Source organism: Lipotes vexillifer, unplaced genomic scaffold (genome assembly GCF_000442215.2).
Source record: "Lipotes vexillifer unplaced genomic scaffold, Lipotes_vexillifer_v1.1 scaffold1330, whole genome shotgun sequence".
Lineage (NCBI taxonomy): Eukaryota > Metazoa > Chordata > Mammalia > Artiodactyla > Lipotidae > Lipotes > Lipotes vexillifer.
In genome coordinates, this window is record NW_006787533.1 from 395,959 (window position 1) to 413,518 (window position 17,560).

Below are 17,560 nucleotides of genomic sequence, written 5' to 3' on the forward strand. Positions count from 1 at the left end.
GGGAGAGGCCACAACAGTGAGAGGCCCGCGTACCGCAAAAAAAAAAAAAAAGGATGACTAGGGTAGGCTGTAAGTAATGGGAAAACTCCAAATAACAGTGGCTTAAACGAAACGGAAATTCATTACAAGATTATTTCATATTCAAAATGGTTGCTGAAGCTCTAGCCATTACGTATGAATTCCCACCAGCAGAAAGGAGGAAGCAGTGATGAATAGCACACTCCTTCTTTTTAAGCAGTTGAGCTAAGCTTCACACACAACTTTCGTTCATATATTTCTGTCCAGAAATTAGTCATATGGTTACACCTATATACAAGGGAGGCTGGGATTCTGGATCTTATTCTGAATGGCCATGTGATCATGAATCCTCCAAAAAGTTGGGGTCCAATTATTACTGAGGAAGAAAGAGATAATCGATATTGGGGGCAAAAGTAATCTGTACAACCTTAATTATTGAGCTAAGGTCTTAGGCATGGATTAGAAAAAAAAATAAAATTTATAAATTGTACGAGGCTTTTAAAACAACAGAAAATTAAACCACATCAAAATGAATTCACTTTGAATTAGCACTATGCATTTTGCCTAAGTTGCCAAGTACAGTTTTAAACCTCAATTACAATATAGATGGGCTGGGTAAGTTAAACAGAGCTTCCCCATCAATAAATATGGTTTTGTACTGCCACAAGGCAGACTCAGCTATGCCAATATTTGAACATAGTTGTTTATGGTCTCATTTCCTTTACTTTTAATAGTGGCCATAAAAAGCCAAACAAATGCATTTTATTCACATTCCTTTGAATGAGGCCTTGAATTTAAATTATGTCACTGGATCCACTAACACTTAACTATGGCTGGTGACTTATCCTCTACAGACATTCAACTTTGGAATAATAACTGCATGCAGAAAATGAGGATTAATAGCAGTCAGATAGCACATCGTATATGCATCACTCAGCATACATTCACATTGATTTATTTCACGTTTTGTCGGTTTGATGTGTTCTCAGTTTGTTTCTAATAATAAAGGCTATCAATAAGATGTTGGGTTTTAAGAATTTAGGAAAAATAGTCCTTTTATCAATTATCCACAAATGCTTCCCAGTACGCTGAAGTCGAAGACTGCTGTGACTCTTAACTTTCTTTCCACGTTTAATTTTTTCTTAATATTTTTTCAGTTTTCACAATTAAGCCACTCTACTGTTACTGCCATTTAAACGTTTTTCCTCTTCCTGGGTGCTTCAAGTCCCAACTTCATTGAGAGAGACGAGACTTTCAATTAACTGAAGCCATATGAAATAGTATTTTTGATAGCTAATTAACAGCACTACATTATACTCATTATTACCTAAATATTCACATTCTTAATTTTGTCAGGAAAAAGGATCACACAAAATTAAGTTGTACATTCTATGCTAAACCTAAAATTCACATTTGTTTAACTATAGTATTTCAACTACATTCTTGATCTGCTTTTATCTTCGTCTTTCCATTAGGTAAAAAAATATATCCATGAACAACTGCTTATTTTAGTATTGCTACCAATACATAATTTCTGGTTCTTTTGCATCACATATAGCATTTTAGTTCTAATATCAACTTGGCACCACCTTGCAATTTCTACTGGGTAGGGAAGGGGTTTTCCTGTAACTGTGGCTAATCTCCAGGTTTGGATTTACTGGTTACTCTGGATCCTTGACAAAGTCTTCTATATAAAGATAGCTTATATTTGTTTTCTACTTTACAGCTTTCAACATGCATTCATATGTTCCATCTCAACCCTCAAAATCAGATACCATCATTATTTTATAGGAAAAAAAAAGGCCCAGAAAAGGGAAATAAGTTTTCCATTAGCTAGTAAATAGTAAAGGTAGAACAAGGTAACTAGCACAAAAAAGTGCAGTGTAAACATATATGGATGCTATGAAAATGATTAAAATGTTGAAAAATAATGTAACTCTAACAAAAATTTTGAAGATATTCTAGAAGTCAGAATGCATATAGGCTGAGATAGAGAAAAAACACCAGGGAAACTGCTGCTAGGAGTTTCAGCAGGTCCATCCCAAGGAAACCTGGAGAAACTCCAAGCTGAAAGTCTTCAAATACAGAGTCCAAGGGGGCTGTGAGACCAATATCATGGCAATTCACTAAGAAACGTATTCAGAACAGTTGAGACCCTTTCTCTTCTTCTCCTTTGCTACTACATTTTTGCTGATGGAAGAAGCTTTTGCCCCCAACAGTAAAAATAAAAACTAGTCTTTAATGAAAGCGGGTTATCAGTTTTGGAAACAGTTCTGGTATGGATAAACCCATGCAGAACTGAAACACGTTGCGGAATTGTAGGGACCCTAACCTGCTCACTTGCTAGTTCCACCTCCATGCTCCTTCTGGGATGCCTGCTCCTGACGAAGTCAGCTCACTTACCCAGAACTTGCAGTCAGCCTTCACAGTGAGGAAACTTACAATAGCTACCTATGATCCTCAGCCTAGTTCTTCATTCATTAAAACAAACAAACAAACAAAAACCCTTCAAATCAAGGCATCTGAGAAAAACCAGAGGCATGAATAGAAAAATACTTTTAAAAATGACTCCTGGAAATATTTTCTCCCATTCTGAGGGTTGTCTTTTCTGGGGCGAAGTGAGGGTAGCATCGACATATGTACACTACCGAATGTAAAATAGATAGCTAGTGGGAAGCAGCAGCATAGCACAGGGAGATCAGCTCAGTGCTTTGCAATGACCTAGAGGGGTGGGATAGCGAGGGTGGGAGGGAAGCAGCAGCACAGGGAGATCAGCTCAGTGCTTTGCAATGACCTAGAGGGGTGGGATAGCGAGGGTGGGAGGGAGGCTCAAGAGGGAGGGGATATGGGGACATACGTATGCATATGACTGATTCACTTTGGTGTACAACAGAGACTAACACAATATTGTGAAGCAATCATACTCCAATAATGACCTATTAAAAAAAATGACTCCTGGAGAAACAGAGATGATTCAGGGAACAGAAGAAAACTTACAATTATAGGTGTCTTTTTCAGAGGCATGTGAAAGAATATTGCATACTTTTTTTTTTAATTGCATACTTTAAAAATAAACTTCCTTCCAAAAATGAATTACAGAAAATTATGAGAGAATAAGAAAAAAATTCCTGTAAATTAACATATGATTTAAAATATATAATTAAAAAATAGAATTGGCAGGACTAAAGGAAAATAATAATTCAGCTGATTAGAAGAAGAAAAAAACTCCTTGAATGTAGCAAAAGTGAAAAAAGGGATTTTAAAAATAATGTGAAAAAGGAGATGAAACAGATCAATCCAGTAAGTCCAGCATTTATAAATAGGAATCCTCTAAATATGGGACAGAGGCAGAGATAACCAGAAAAAGAAGAGAGGAAAGTGTCTGTTAGTTTAAAAGATTTAAATAATTTAAACTAATAACTAATTTTAAATAATCTTATTGTCAAATGAGATAAATATTAAAAGACCTACATATAGACACGTCCTTTTGAAATTGCACAAAACTCCTAATACTTACTATAAAGAAAAAGAAAATCAAGGTTATTCACAGAAGAATAAGAACCTGACTGATATCAGAATTCTTAGCAATAACACTGGATGCTAAAATATAATAGAGCAAAACTGCAGATCTAGCCAAATTACCAATCAAGTATGAGTACTATATGAAGACATGGTTTGAGACTATAAGGACTCAAATTTATCAATAACCTGCCATATATGAATAAATGCCTTTACAAGAAGCTCCAATAAAACAGAAATGGAATATAATAAAAGATAACATGAGACAGAAAGTACAGGGAGAGAGGAATATAGCCTAGAAGAAGGGTTGGGAAATTATGGCCCATGGGCCAAATACAGCCACCACCTGTTTTTGTAAATTACGTTTTATTGGAACACAGCCATGCCTATTCATTTACTTACTATCTATGCTTCCTTTGGGCTACAATGGCAGAGCACACTGTAGCTGTATGATTAGCTGTAATGGAGACTGTATAGCCCTCAAAAACTAAGAGTATTTACTATCTGCCCCTTTATAGAAAAAGTGTGCTGACCTCAGTCCACAAGAAAGAAATTTGGTTGCAAGAGATTAGAGTCACTGAATCAGAATCAGAATTCTTAGAGTATAGCAATTATTAAACTGGCTTTCACTGGGATATGAGGTTGAGGATGGGTTTAGGGAAGAAGACTCTAATTTTATTTTGGTCCCTGTGTTTGGCTTGATTTTTTTTTTACCATGTGCAGGTATTTGATTAATTCAAAACTAATAAATTCAGCACTCATTCAAAAATATACATTGCATGCCTACTCTACAGTAAGTAGTTGTCAATGCACTGGGGAAATAGTGGACAAAGCAAAGTCCCCATACTTTTAGAATTTAAATTCGTTTGTGGGGGGAGATAGAAAACATACAATCTTGGCAATATTATTGACATTTGGAGCCAGATAATTCTTGGTTGTAAGGAGTTCATCCATCCTCATCCATTGCTAAGGATACTTAGCAGCGTCTCTGGCCTCTACCCTCTAGATATCAATAGCTCTTGTCCAGTTATGACAATCAAAAATGTCTCTGGACATTTCCAAATGAGCCCTGGCAGGGGGACAAATTGTCTTTGGTTAAGAACCACTGGTACAGGGTAAAAGGTCTGGCTTTGGGGCCAGCAGACCTGGGTCTTACTTCGTCCTCCACTAATTGTTAGTGATTTATCCTTGGGAAATATACTGAACTTCATTAAACCTCATTTTCCTCTTCGGTGAAGGGATAAAGAAACTACTGTGTGGGTGGCTTCTGCTGCTGCTTCTCCTTTTTCTTCCTCCTCCTTTTCTTCTTTTTCTTCTGAAAATGTATGCCCTTGGCACAAAATACACATTAAATAAATAAGAGCTATTATTATTTAATTATAAATGTAGCAATGAGGATGAGGGAGAGGAGGAGAGAAGTGTGTGGAGTGGAGTGTGTGCAAGGGTAGTGAGGGATGCAGGAGTCACTGTAGGCCTTGGATATTCGGGTGAGGGTTTGGTTATGCTCTCACCAAAGAAGCACTGTGGTGATGGACTTGTACTATGATATGCAATGTTCTATAAAAATAACTTGGCTATGGAGCACTTGAAATGTGGTTAGTATGACTAAGGAAGTAAACCTTAATTGTCTTTTGTTTTAATTAATTTAAATTTAAGTAGCTGCCTCTGGCTAGATGCTACCACATTGACCAGCACAGCTCAAGAGAGCAAACAAGAACCACTGGAAGGAAAAACATGGGAACACAAAGAAGAGCTTATATTACAGTTTGTCTGTGAGATGAATGCGGTGATGGTGTTCAGGGCAGGGAGAGCAGATAAAAACATTTCGGTACCTCTGGCATTGAGAGCCTGGATGAGGGTGGTGGACAGAAGAATTTGGGCAAGAGGTGGGCCACTGTAATGAGGATGTCCTCAGTGGATGCATTCCTATTGGTGCTGCCTTGAGACACTGACCTCAGCTCTGACCCTACTCAGTGGCCTCTGAGGTTATCGTTTTTCTTTACATGTGCTACCCTGAGGTCAGAACTGAGATCCACAGCTTCCAGCTCAAAATTCTTCATAAGCTCTTATAATTATCCTAATACTAGGCAAAATACAATGCCTGCTTTTTAAAATGTTTTTCCATAGATCTGATTTTCTTAAGCTTTAATCATTTTCTTTGTGATCCTGGGTTCTTGCTGAGCTGTCTACCACTTGACTAAAATTCTGTGAAACTTAGAACTAAATAACGAATTCTTATTAATCTATCCCTCCATCAAATGCTTTTTAAATCAGTAAGGTGACATGTTCTGTGATATATTTAGACTTAGCTCCTTTTCATACTGAAAAGTTTAAAACCATTTCAGTAAAAACTGATATTTTTTACTAGTATTTACTGAGCTCCACGCCATGCGCATCCAGGATTCTAAAGAGCAGAAGTCTTTGGGGAGAGCAGGGAAATCCATTTAGTGGAGGTCACAGCTACCTTGGAATGGGTTATTTTAGCAGTCAAGTCAGTGCATTATTAAAATAGTCTAGATTTAGGACAATATACTCATTTATCTGTTTTGGCTGCATGGCAGTAGAAAGTAAAGGTTTCAGGGCCAGAACAAGTACACAAGCCCAGGTTAACTATCTTCTAGTGGAGTGACTTGGGCAGGTCACTGCATTCTTTTTTTTTTTTTTTTTTTTGCGGTACGTGGGCCTCTCACTGTTGTGGCCTCTCCTGTTGCGGAGCACGTTGTGGCCTCTCCCGTTGCGGAGCACAGGCTCCAGACGCGCAGGCTCAGCAGCCACGGCTCACGGGCCCAGCCGCTCCGTGGCATGTGGGATCTTCCCGGACCGGGGCACGAACCCGTGTCCCCTGCATCGGCAGGCGGACTCTCAACCACTGCGCCACCAGGGAAGCCCCAGGTCACTGCATTCTTTACACTTCAGTTTTCTCATCCATAATAAATACAACAAGATCTGCCGTTCCCATTCCAGAGACTGTTGTGAGCTTTGTGATGTCATGTATTAGAAAATGCTTTGTATCACTTAAAAAGAGGTACTGATTTTTTTTTTTCTTAAAATCTAAATGCAACTTCTTAGCTGGTCACATTATTTTAACAATTTTATATTCCAAAGTCTACATCCTGGGTCTTTTTGTGAGCATAACATACAGAGTAGAACTAAAAATGCATGCACATATTAAGCTATATATTACATTTATTATGTCCCTTTGATTTATTGGACTATCCACCGTCTTGTAGAGGAAAAGTGCAGCAGTGTGAGCAGAGTTATTTGAATTACTCAGGACTATGAGTGCTTGTATGATTTAAAATTTTTTTCATCGTTAGATCTCATATTTCCTCAAGTACCAAAAACAATCTTGGAAAGTCAGTTATTTTAGGGATTTCTGTCCCCAACTATTTAAAGTATTAGCAGTGTAGGTGTGCTTTTTAAGATTCTAGAATATCACAAATTCACCTGCAGCTATACCCAAAATTGTGCTAACCAGTTGCTCTTAGACACTATGTGAGAAGAATCTTAAATGCCTACGTGTTGCATCTTATTCTGTATACATAACAATGAACTCTTAGCATGAGAAAATTCTACAATGAGCAAGAAAATATTTTTAAAGAAAACTAAGTACAAATATTGTTCACCTTGGAAATAAAACATAAGACCTTCCTGAAATGAAACATCATTTCCTAAATTCCTACACAATGCAAAGAAATATATGTTCATTGTAATCTGTTAAATGGAGTAGCCTTTCTTTTAACAATTGCCAGATGTGGATCAATGTACTTCCGCTGCTTTAAATGGTCATAATCCAGAGTCATTAACACCAGAGAGAATCTGAAGAAAGGTTAATTCAAACCATCTGAGGCAGACCCAAGTGGAATTCACAAAAAATGATGATTGATTCAGACTATTTTTTTTTTTTTTTTAGCAAGAGGGAGAGTTTGCGTCAGAAACACCAGAGATTATCTTGCCTACTCTGAGACTCTTAACAATTGAATGAATGATGAAAGGGCACAGACATGGTATTCAAACTCTGGCAATTTTACCAATCCCAGTTTGACTGTGCAAAGAAGACCAGCACGTCCATTACAGAAAAACTACAGTTTCACACACACTCATTTTCTTAGCTTCAACTTGGCATATGTATTAAGGGTATTTTCTGTGTAGTCAGCAAGGAAGTACTAAGATGCCTTAAGACATGGTCTCTCTCCTCAAGGATTTTCCCCAAGTTTTCTCCTTGAAGAAATGTGTTTTTCTATTTAAGTTGACTTCTGTTCATATGAAAACGAATTTGATATTTCCCTGGAATTTTCAATTTAAAGTTTCTAATGACACTGATGCTGCCTACTTGGCTGTTAAACACCAAATTACAAAATGACAGTGGCAAAGTCTACAGATCAGGTCATGACATGGCTTAGAGATAGAACCAGCCTTTTAAGCAAAGGATAAATGCTGATAAGTGTGAGGATATCACAGGTGTTCAATATGCACTTAAGCTGTTTTTCCTTGATGACGAGTATGCCGTATTTCTTTGATTTGTTATTTTCTTAGATATTGCAGAGCTGAAACATGTGCTGTGGAAGGAATCAACCAAGTAGAGGCACCCATGTTCCTGCAGCTATAAGGGAAGATTGAGAGTTACAGCCTAGCAGTGAGGCAGAAAGATAACACTCCTCCAGATGGAGTCTGTCAAGGCTTCTTGTGAACACTTAGCCCCTCTGAACACTCTAATCGTCTACAAACACATGCATCCTTCCTTCAGAGGAAGGTTGCTGTCACCAACCAAAACAGTCCTCCAAAGGGAAATGATTTTGTTGGAAAAAAAAAATGCATTCTTTAAATCAGAGACTATACTCAATAGCCTCCTGTGACTTTAAGGAGAGTCCTCCAAGGCTTGTACTAGGCTGTGTGTGGCAAGAAGACGGGATGTAAAAATTGGGAAGCTCTGCTACTAAGCACAGACGAACATAAGGGATGTGAAGAGCTAACAGGCCAGAGAATTTAGCAGGCCAGGACTGTGCTGAACATCCAGGCAGAGAGGAGTCCAACGAAATTATGAAGCAGGGAACAGAACTGGAGTTAAGAAACTGGCCCAGGGTTATACGTACTCACATCCCCAAACCTGAGCCACAGGAATTCATTATATGGCTTGATAAAGCATTGAGTGTGGGCGGAAAGAATGAAATGTCAGTAGCTCATTAGGACTGGTTCAATGGCTTTCATAAAATAACTGATTGGAATTGAAAAACCTTAGAGCTAAAGAGGGACAAATCTCTCACCATCAAAGAGGCTTAAAAGTATGTAGTGCTACTGCAAGAAGAGAAGGACTCACATTTGACATGCTCATAACAACAGCTCCTATCATATCAATTTTTTTTTTTTTTTTGGTCTGGAAATTTGCCTTCTCACTTCGTGCTAATCAAAGCATGGTCCACGGTCCAAAAGCAACAACATCACCTGGGAGTTTGTTAAAATATAGAATCTCAGGCCCTTCCTCAGACCCACTGATTCCAAATCTTCATTTTAATAAGATCCCCAGTTGATTCATCTCTGCTGTAAAGTTTGAGACACTTATCTCCCAGTATCTACTCTTATACCTTATCACCAATTCTCTGCATAGCTGACTCAGTAATCTTTTAATTTTGTTTACCCACTGATTATTTCCCCTCACTAGAAAGAAAGTTCCATTAGGGAAGGAAAAGGGCATGGAATTGGTGTTCAAGAAATATTCACGGAATGAATAAGTGAATTTTCCTCCAGTCTGAGATAAAGTCTGGATGATATGTTAAGGTCCCCATATCTTTACCACTAGACAATCTCACTCTCTTTTCTTTCACTTCTGTCTGTAGGGAAGATGAATTTTGCTTGCCAAGCCCAAATCCCTGTCTGTGCTCTTTATCTCCCTTCCATTAGGACCTTGCTCTTTAAGTGTGTCCTTCTGCTTCCATACATAGCACACCCCCCTGACACCCTCCCCTTCAGTTTAGGACTCTCAGTGTTAGTAAGAGAAGGGGAAGTCACCGCCCTCCTTGCCTTACATATTCTCTTTCCTGAGAACCCTGGCCTTCTTAAGAATGTTTCCTATTATTTTCATATCCTTATTTACTTATTTACTTCTCGAGGTCTTGTTTCTCTCCCCACAGTTTGATTGGTTTGAGTCAGACCCAGATTCAAAACTGGTCCTAAAACTTGTGCAATTCTCTCAGTCCCTGGTCCTTCATTTTTAAGTGGAGATATAAGAATCTACATTGGAGTCACTGTGATAATTAAAGTGCCAGAGGCTGGCACACGGCAGGTGCTGAAGTAATTTTAGATTCTCTTTATTGGAGGAAAGCTGAGGCTAATTTTGAAACCAGCAAATTATATCTGACCAGGAACTTGACAATATAGAATACAGTGATTCTGTTGTTAGGAAATATCTATTGGAAATCACTTGAAATATCATGTAAGAGTGACATATCGAAGTATCCCATTTAACTATTGTGATGACAGTGTAAAATTAGGAACAATGGGGGATAAACATGTCCAACGTCTACATGACAGAACATTATGCAGGTGGCAAAATGCTGTAAGAGATGAGTGGAAAAAAAGGCAGAATTCAAATTGTATGGTTCTGATCCTGATTATGTAAATTTAAATGCAATAGAGGAAAAGAAACAAGCTAAAAGGTTTAGAAAATGTTAACCATAATCTCTAGATTGTGTAATTATGGATGGCTACTATTTCCTTCCTTATACTCTTCTAAATTTTGTAAACTTTACAAAATGTTGATTTATTGTTTTTATAACAGAAAACATTACTGAAATAAATAATAAATCCAGCAGTCTCTTATTTATTCTCATTCTTCAATTTTTCTGGAGAATTTGCATTCTAGCCTTGTTTTCTGTTACTTCAACTATCTTCTTTTTTCTTTGCTTTAAAAAAAAAAAAAACTTCCTTGAACTTTGTCAACCCGTCCCTCATTCTGCATCCTAAATGTGAATGCTGTCAAGAATTTCCTCTCTGGTCCTCTTCTCATCTTTCTTGATAATGTCATCCACTTCCTATTTCCCTAATTTCTCTTCTCAGCTTTGGATCTACATGTTCTGCAATCTACTAGACCAGTCCACCCACATCCAGCCATCATGGCCTAAACTGGCCTCTTCATTTTATTCACTCTCTCACTCATTCATTCAGCATGTATTGGCTGCCTACTACGTACTAGGCTATCTGCTAGAGACTAGGGATACGCTAAAGATAAAAGGGGGGCTCTTTCCTCAAGCAACTTTTACCTATCTTTCTCCCCTGATTTTTCCAGCAGTCAAATTCAAATGTTAGAGTCACCATTGAGTTCTTCTGCTTTTCATCCCTCCTACCAATCAAGAGGTTGCTATTCTCAGGATATAAATTTGAGTTCGGAAACAACTTTCACTTTCATGACCTCTTTTTAATGCCCAGTGGGCATTAAAAAAGCCTCTTTGAGCCTTTATTTTTTCCTGGATTATCCTATGACAGCTTCCAAAGTGATGCTTTCTTCAATATGCTCTCACACACAACCCTGTCATATACAGAGCTATAAAATAAGTCCTGTGAAAACACAGTGTAGGTAATTGTGGTCTCCTATCCAGAATACATTGGCATTTACAGTCCTCTTTCAATGTATTAGGTTGAACTGAATGAAATTTTCATTTTGTAGTTCAAAAAGGGTAGAGTATTAGGAATATTAGGCATGGTACAACCTAACAGTATTCACGTATATTTCCATCCTTATCTTCTAAGAATCCCCTTCTTTTGCCCTGCATTCCAGAATATAAATGGGATCAGTCTATGCTTTTCTTGCATGTTCACTTCCTTTGGATCCTTTGCTAATGTCGTTTGTTCTTCTCAGAGCTCCTCCAGGCATTATCTCTCCCTTGAATATTTCTATTCATCCCTAAGTTCCACCTCAAAAGACTCATCCTCCACTGCTGAGTCTCTTCTCAACTGTTAGTAATCCTGCCCTGCAATGAGCCTGGGTGCTACCTCCTGGTTTTAATCCGCTGCACCCAGCTGAGCTCAGAAGGTGTTCTCTTGTATATACTTCCTCTACTCCCTTAGACCATCCTAATACATATTTGTGTAATTGTTAGTGCCCTCAGTTGTTCTTCTGGGTGAGTTGTACTTTAAGGGTGCATGCGCATTTTCACACTGTTTTCTGCTTCTTTATCCATTTTGGCCATATGAAACTTCGGCCATGATTTCAGTTAAAAAAAATAAAAGCCTTTGCAAGATATGGCATCAGTTATACTATTTAGCACTTGAATTTTCTGGCTAATTTTCTTATATAGATGATGCAATTCAGTAATATGACTTCACTGTAATGACATAGGAGATATTTTATGAATCCACTTATTTCAAAACTAATTTATCTCTGACATTCTTCTTTCAAGAATAAAAATCCTCAGGTTAAATATAAAATATATATTTAAAATATAAAATATACCAGAGCTTGAACATTACAGTTAAGTATTTGAAGAGGTATTCACTCCTACCTTACATATATATAAACAAGAATCTACAAGCATACTATTTTAACCTTATTTCAGTAACATATATTTCATGTGCATAATAAAACATTAAAATGATGATTATGAGCCAAAAAATCTACTAGAAAAAAAGGTAGTATTCTGTGATTAATATGAAGGACTTTGGGCCAGACTTGCGTTGACTGTCCAATTGGAATCTCAGTTCATTCATAATATGGAGACCATACCCATCTCCCCAGATTGTAGAGAGAGTTAAAATGTAGTAACGTATGTTAGGATATTATCTAGCACATAGTTAATAACAAAAATTATAGTTTTATTAATAAAAATAAATGACAAGACTAGCATTCCCTAAAGCTATTATGATTCTAGAAGTTTCCTTACAGATTATATATATGTATATAAGCTTATATGTATAAAATGATGTCATACTTATTATTCCATAATAAGCAACCAAGAGTTTAAGAAGATTATGACATCATTCCTAGTATTACATTGAGAGAGAAAGAGAACAGCCTCCCCGCCCCGTCTGCTGCAGCAAAATTTTGGCTGAAGACATGAAGAGCAGTAAACAATGCCAAGCCTGGGAGTAGTATTTAGGAAGCGTCCATAAGGCAAAACTCATACTGCAGTTTGGCGTCTTTCCCTTAGCTGGTGAAAGTGAAAGGGGACATTTCAAAGATTCTTTCCATCTTAACCTAAGACCAGAAAAACCCTTTTGCATATAGCCTGAAGAAATTTTGGCATGTGGTTTGCCTGATTTCCTACCTGATATTAATTATCTAATTAATTTTGATTAATTAGAAACATATAATGAATATTTGGGGTAACTGAAAAAAAATGGACCAAATGTCTATTTTAGAGTCTGTAATCTCATGAAAAACAAGAACAAAAAAGTAATGGGGGGAAATATCGACAAAGTCATTTATCCATCAAATAATTAAATAAATATTTATTGAACTCCTGCTGTTGTCCAGGGACTATTCTATATGCTGAAGATTTCAGTGAAAAAAATCAGTAAAGGAATTAACTAATGTCAAGATGGTATTGATTAGAAAAACCATGATACAGGTCCCTGACTCTCTGAGAGTCCAATAGCCAAATTCTATTTTGATTTGACAATGTAACAGACTATTTGAATAAACCCTGATTTATTACACAAAATCTATTAACAAACCACAAGATGAATTTTAAAATTGTCCTAGAAAATTTAGGAATCAAGAAACTTTTGATGAGGTAATATGCCACTTCTCTAATACCCAGATACATCATAACAAAGCTGATTAATGCCTATTGACAATATACTGAATACATTTTTTAGTGGTTAAATACCAGCTTCATCCTTTTCCAATTCACGTAAATACCCCAAAGTTCAAAATTAATACAGTGAGTTGCTAAATGAGTCTGAAGATCGGGAAACAGTTTCTCACCTGAAATATATCCTGTAGAAATTTAGTTAGATGGTAAAATACCAAATATATATATATATATATATATATATATATATATATATATATATTACCAAATATGAAAAGTTTTCACTTACTCTGAGTGAAACCTAAAAAGAGAGAATGGTCCTAAGGGTTTTATAGTATCCAAGAGGAATAGTAAGTCCTGTTTGGAAATTTCATACATGATTCCACTGGGAAATTTCTGAGGAAAAAAACACAATCTATTTCACATATCTCTGAGACTAGCCTATTAGATTTTGTTCAATATCTGAAATAATGCAGTTTCCTTTTTTAGAACACACAGATTTATTTTAATGAATTCATTCTCCTGTGCAAAAATATTATGTGATGCTGCCTACACTCTGGAAGAGGGGGGTGACAGTGGCATCTGCCCCTTCCTTCTCTCCCACAATAACTACCCACCGCAGCAAGGCTCTTAATAAGTGCTTGTGGAATGAATAAATTAAGGCTCTCATAATTACACATTGCAGAGAAAATTAAATAAGCACAATGCGTTCATCTCCTTCAACTGCTACAAATATTCACACTCACAGGTGTACACTTGCATACTTCTGGTATTTCAAGATCAGTTGTTAAACATTAGCCATTTTTAAAGTACATTTAAGAAAACAAACCTTACTGCATAAAATATTTTGGACTGATACTCGAGGTGAATGCCAAGGAAAGACTTAAAAGATGTACTGATCTTCTCAGCAAGGTGGAAAATGTCTTCCGTTTTTTAAAAGGCAAATTACAAATATTGGTTTTACTGACATGAGCATATGTTCAAGTCAAAGATCATCATAAAGAATTAACGATCCCATAACTGGCATCTCCGATCAATATATATCCTGATGTTGAATTTGAAGATTAATATTTTTCACATAAGGCATGAGGCCCAGGATCAATGATTCAACTGCTTTCACGGCAAGATGAAAGATTACTTTCTTATGCTGTCAATGCTAAATAAAGCATATGTAAAATCGGTTCTTTCAATAACGAACAACCTCAACCTTTAAATACATACAGTGCTGAAGACTAAAGCATCAGTGAAGAAGTTACAATATTTTATTCGCAAAACCCAACAATACTGAGTCATTCCTGGGCTTTCGTCTCTAGTGCTCATTCTACCTGGGAAGGGCAAGCCATTTTATTTAGCCATTTAAAAAATATCACTTACTAGCAGGATTCCCTCAGATAAAATCATTACTTAGCACATTTCTCTTAAATTCAAATTATTTAATTTTTCACTAAGAGAGAATTCTGAATATTTTTTAAAGCTGTTACAGTGATGAAAATCCCTAAAAAAGCCAGAAATATTGATATTTGCTAACAACTTGCAGCACAGACAACAAACATAATTCTTTAGACATCTTAGAATCAAAATAGTCTTGGACAATGGCATTCTCGGCATAGCAAATCATACACGCTATAGACAATGATCAATGTAGGCTTAAGGATAAAAGACCAACCATAGAGATTAATTTAAATAAAACATTCCAAATCCTCCCTGATTTTTCCCCATTTAAACACCCAAACAAAACATGTGGTACCTTTTACTTTTCTGAATGAGTAGTTTCCAATCAATGTTTCCTCGGTTAGAGACAACAAGCTGAAGAACCTACCGAAACAAAACAAAAGAAAAAAATTCATATATAGATTTATTAGCTAAATATCGAAAACTGTAACTCACCAGCAAGCAAACGCATTCGTATATCCAGATAATAAATCTACGTCTTGAGATCTGTAGCACAAAAAATGCAGTACTTGAATTTTTAGGAAGCCCAGTAAGGAATTTAAAAGCATTTTACTGTGAGATCACATATAGCAGATGCTTTGAAAAATGGATTAAAAAGAAAACAAAATAAAATGTAAAAAAACCCAAACCATTACCAGTGCATATGCAGCGATACCACCCAAGTCTAGCCTTTGAGAATTGCTGCAGAATCCTTCTCCCCTAGCATTATCTCCGCGGGCTGGCTCAGGCTCTCTAGTTCCAGACAGACGCAGTCTGCAAGCCACCAGCTCCTGTCTGTGTGTGTCGGGGAAAGGGAAGCTGCAAATTAGAAAAAGTCCCCGCAGTGGCGAAAAGGAAAATAAGGCGAGTGGGAGAGGGTGAGAGAGCTCACTAGCCTCAGAATTTTCGAGAATGATGACAAGCCACCCAGTTCCGCCATCATTCACTGACAATAAGATGTAGCCCTGGCATATGATTTAGAGGTTTGCATAGGGGCTTCTGGTATCAAATGCCTGACAGGCATCTTAATTGCCTCCATCCAAGTGTGTTCCCCAGGAGTCGAGTCTATAAGCCTATGAATGTCATCATCTGTTCTCCTTTGTGTTAATGCCAGACACACACACACACACACACACACACACACACACACCATGCTTAAATAGAGAAACCATTTTCCGGCATATAGGATTACAAAGAAGTTGGGCTACATAAACTGGACATGACAAAATAGTTTATGGGAATTTTTATTATCTGCATTCATGGCATCAGAGATTTTTGAGGTTTTGTCATTAGCAGAAAATTACAATATTTTTTGAAACTGAGTATCACATATTGCTTATTTATATTCCAAATAAATAACTGTGCTCATTAGAGAAATGTTTATATTTATGTATATTTTTTAATGGAAAATTCAATCCCCTTGTAACTGTGATAATTACGCACTTGGCAATGGTTTCCTTACAAGAGAGCATGCAGCAAAAAAAAAAGATTAGGAAACCAGGGTTGATGTGTGATTTCTGGGGGCAATCTATTTTATTTCCTTCACATAAAAAAGCAAAAAAGAGGTAGCAACCAGCCTGAGTATCGAGACTTTACAGTCCCTGAGGACCAAGACAGGGAATTGAATCTCTGACATAATCAGTATCCCCTTTATGTTAGCAACTGAAAGTAACAGTTGATATCCCAGTTCTACAGTGCCCCTTATGTAGGGAGGTTAAGTATGGAATAATTCCCTGCATTTATTTCCTGGACAAAAGGGATGGGGAAAATGTTAATAAATAAATTAATTTTTACAGCAGTCTTAGCTCCCTGCATCAGTGAATGTAGCAAAATGCCATGTGTACCAAAAGGGCCGGCTGTGATGAAGATTGCTGGGAGGGAGCATCACCATGGTTACCGGAAACAGAAAGTAGGAAAAAAAATAAGGTGATGATAGAGAAGATGGAAGGAGACTACAGTGGAGGAAATTCAGAGACAGAATGACATGCTTCATTTTCTTCTTTCTGGAAAGAACTGTCTATCAGTTTTCTATTAGATTTCAAATGCATTAGGATGAATCTGCATTCTCTATCAGCCACCTTTCTTCTCTACTTTTTGATCACTAGCTAATTTTGCTTTCATAAGTTTGGTTCTTTTGTATGACATGGATCCTGACACTCCTTGCCTCTGACCCTCTCCTGGATTCATGGACACCTCTGAACCTAGTCCACACCCTCTGCCTCACAGTTGTGAAAGCTGAGGCCCAGGGAATCTGACCAAGGTCACAAAACTGACAGGAGATCCAACAGAGACACCATCCCAGTTTCCTGGTCTGGGTGCCCTGTTTTTCTTCTCTCACCAAGTGACTTTCTTTATGTGCTCTCTTCCATTCTGTTTGCAAGCACAACAAATTCCAGAAACACCCTTTGTCTTTGATTTTCTAAGCCTTCTTCTATTTGTTAAAGCAGAGATCTACTTTAAAATTACGCATTGCAATTAATCCGAGGACTAGCTTTGTTTAATAGCTGTGCTGTACTGTACTGGACGTCTGGAGAATCTGGGGTAATTATGTCACTGTTTTTCTTTTATTTCCAGTCTGGCAGTCAGATTGGCATGATCGCCCTTTTGTGAACCTACTTTGTAGAGCCTGAACTTAATCAGCATTTACTAGGCACTCCATCCTCCCTGGCATCATTCTTTCTGCAAGCATGAAATTGGGCAATCGAATTGAATCAGCCTCCCAATATTCTTCCTAGTTATAGACAATGTGAACCTTCCTGGGGTTACCCAAATAATGAAGCTGCAAAATTGGGAGCTCATGTAAAATTTAAAAAAAAAAAAAAAAAAAAAAAAAAAAAAAAAAAAAA

The 17,560-nt window shown here is 37.1% G+C and overlaps 1 protein-coding gene across 5 annotated transcripts in view; it reads right to left on the reverse strand.

Moving 5' to 3' along the window:
* The window catches only part of MAP2 (microtubule associated protein 2), a 217,838-nt gene that overhangs the window by 135,987 nt on the left and 64,291 nt on the right, over positions 1-17,560 (reverse strand). For 2 of the 5 annotated variants that reach the window (XM_007460225.1, XM_007460221.1), the window contains exons 1-2: positions 15,371-15,445; positions 15,031-15,098 (exon numbers count right to left, since the gene is read on the reverse strand). The gene's annotated coding sequence lies outside the window, so the exon portion shown is untranslated. Of the gene's footprint in view, positions 1-15,030; positions 15,099-15,370; positions 15,696-17,560 lie in introns of those variants that run through there. The other 3 variants (XM_007460222.1, XM_007460226.1, XM_007460224.1) reach the window with 3 other exon arrangements.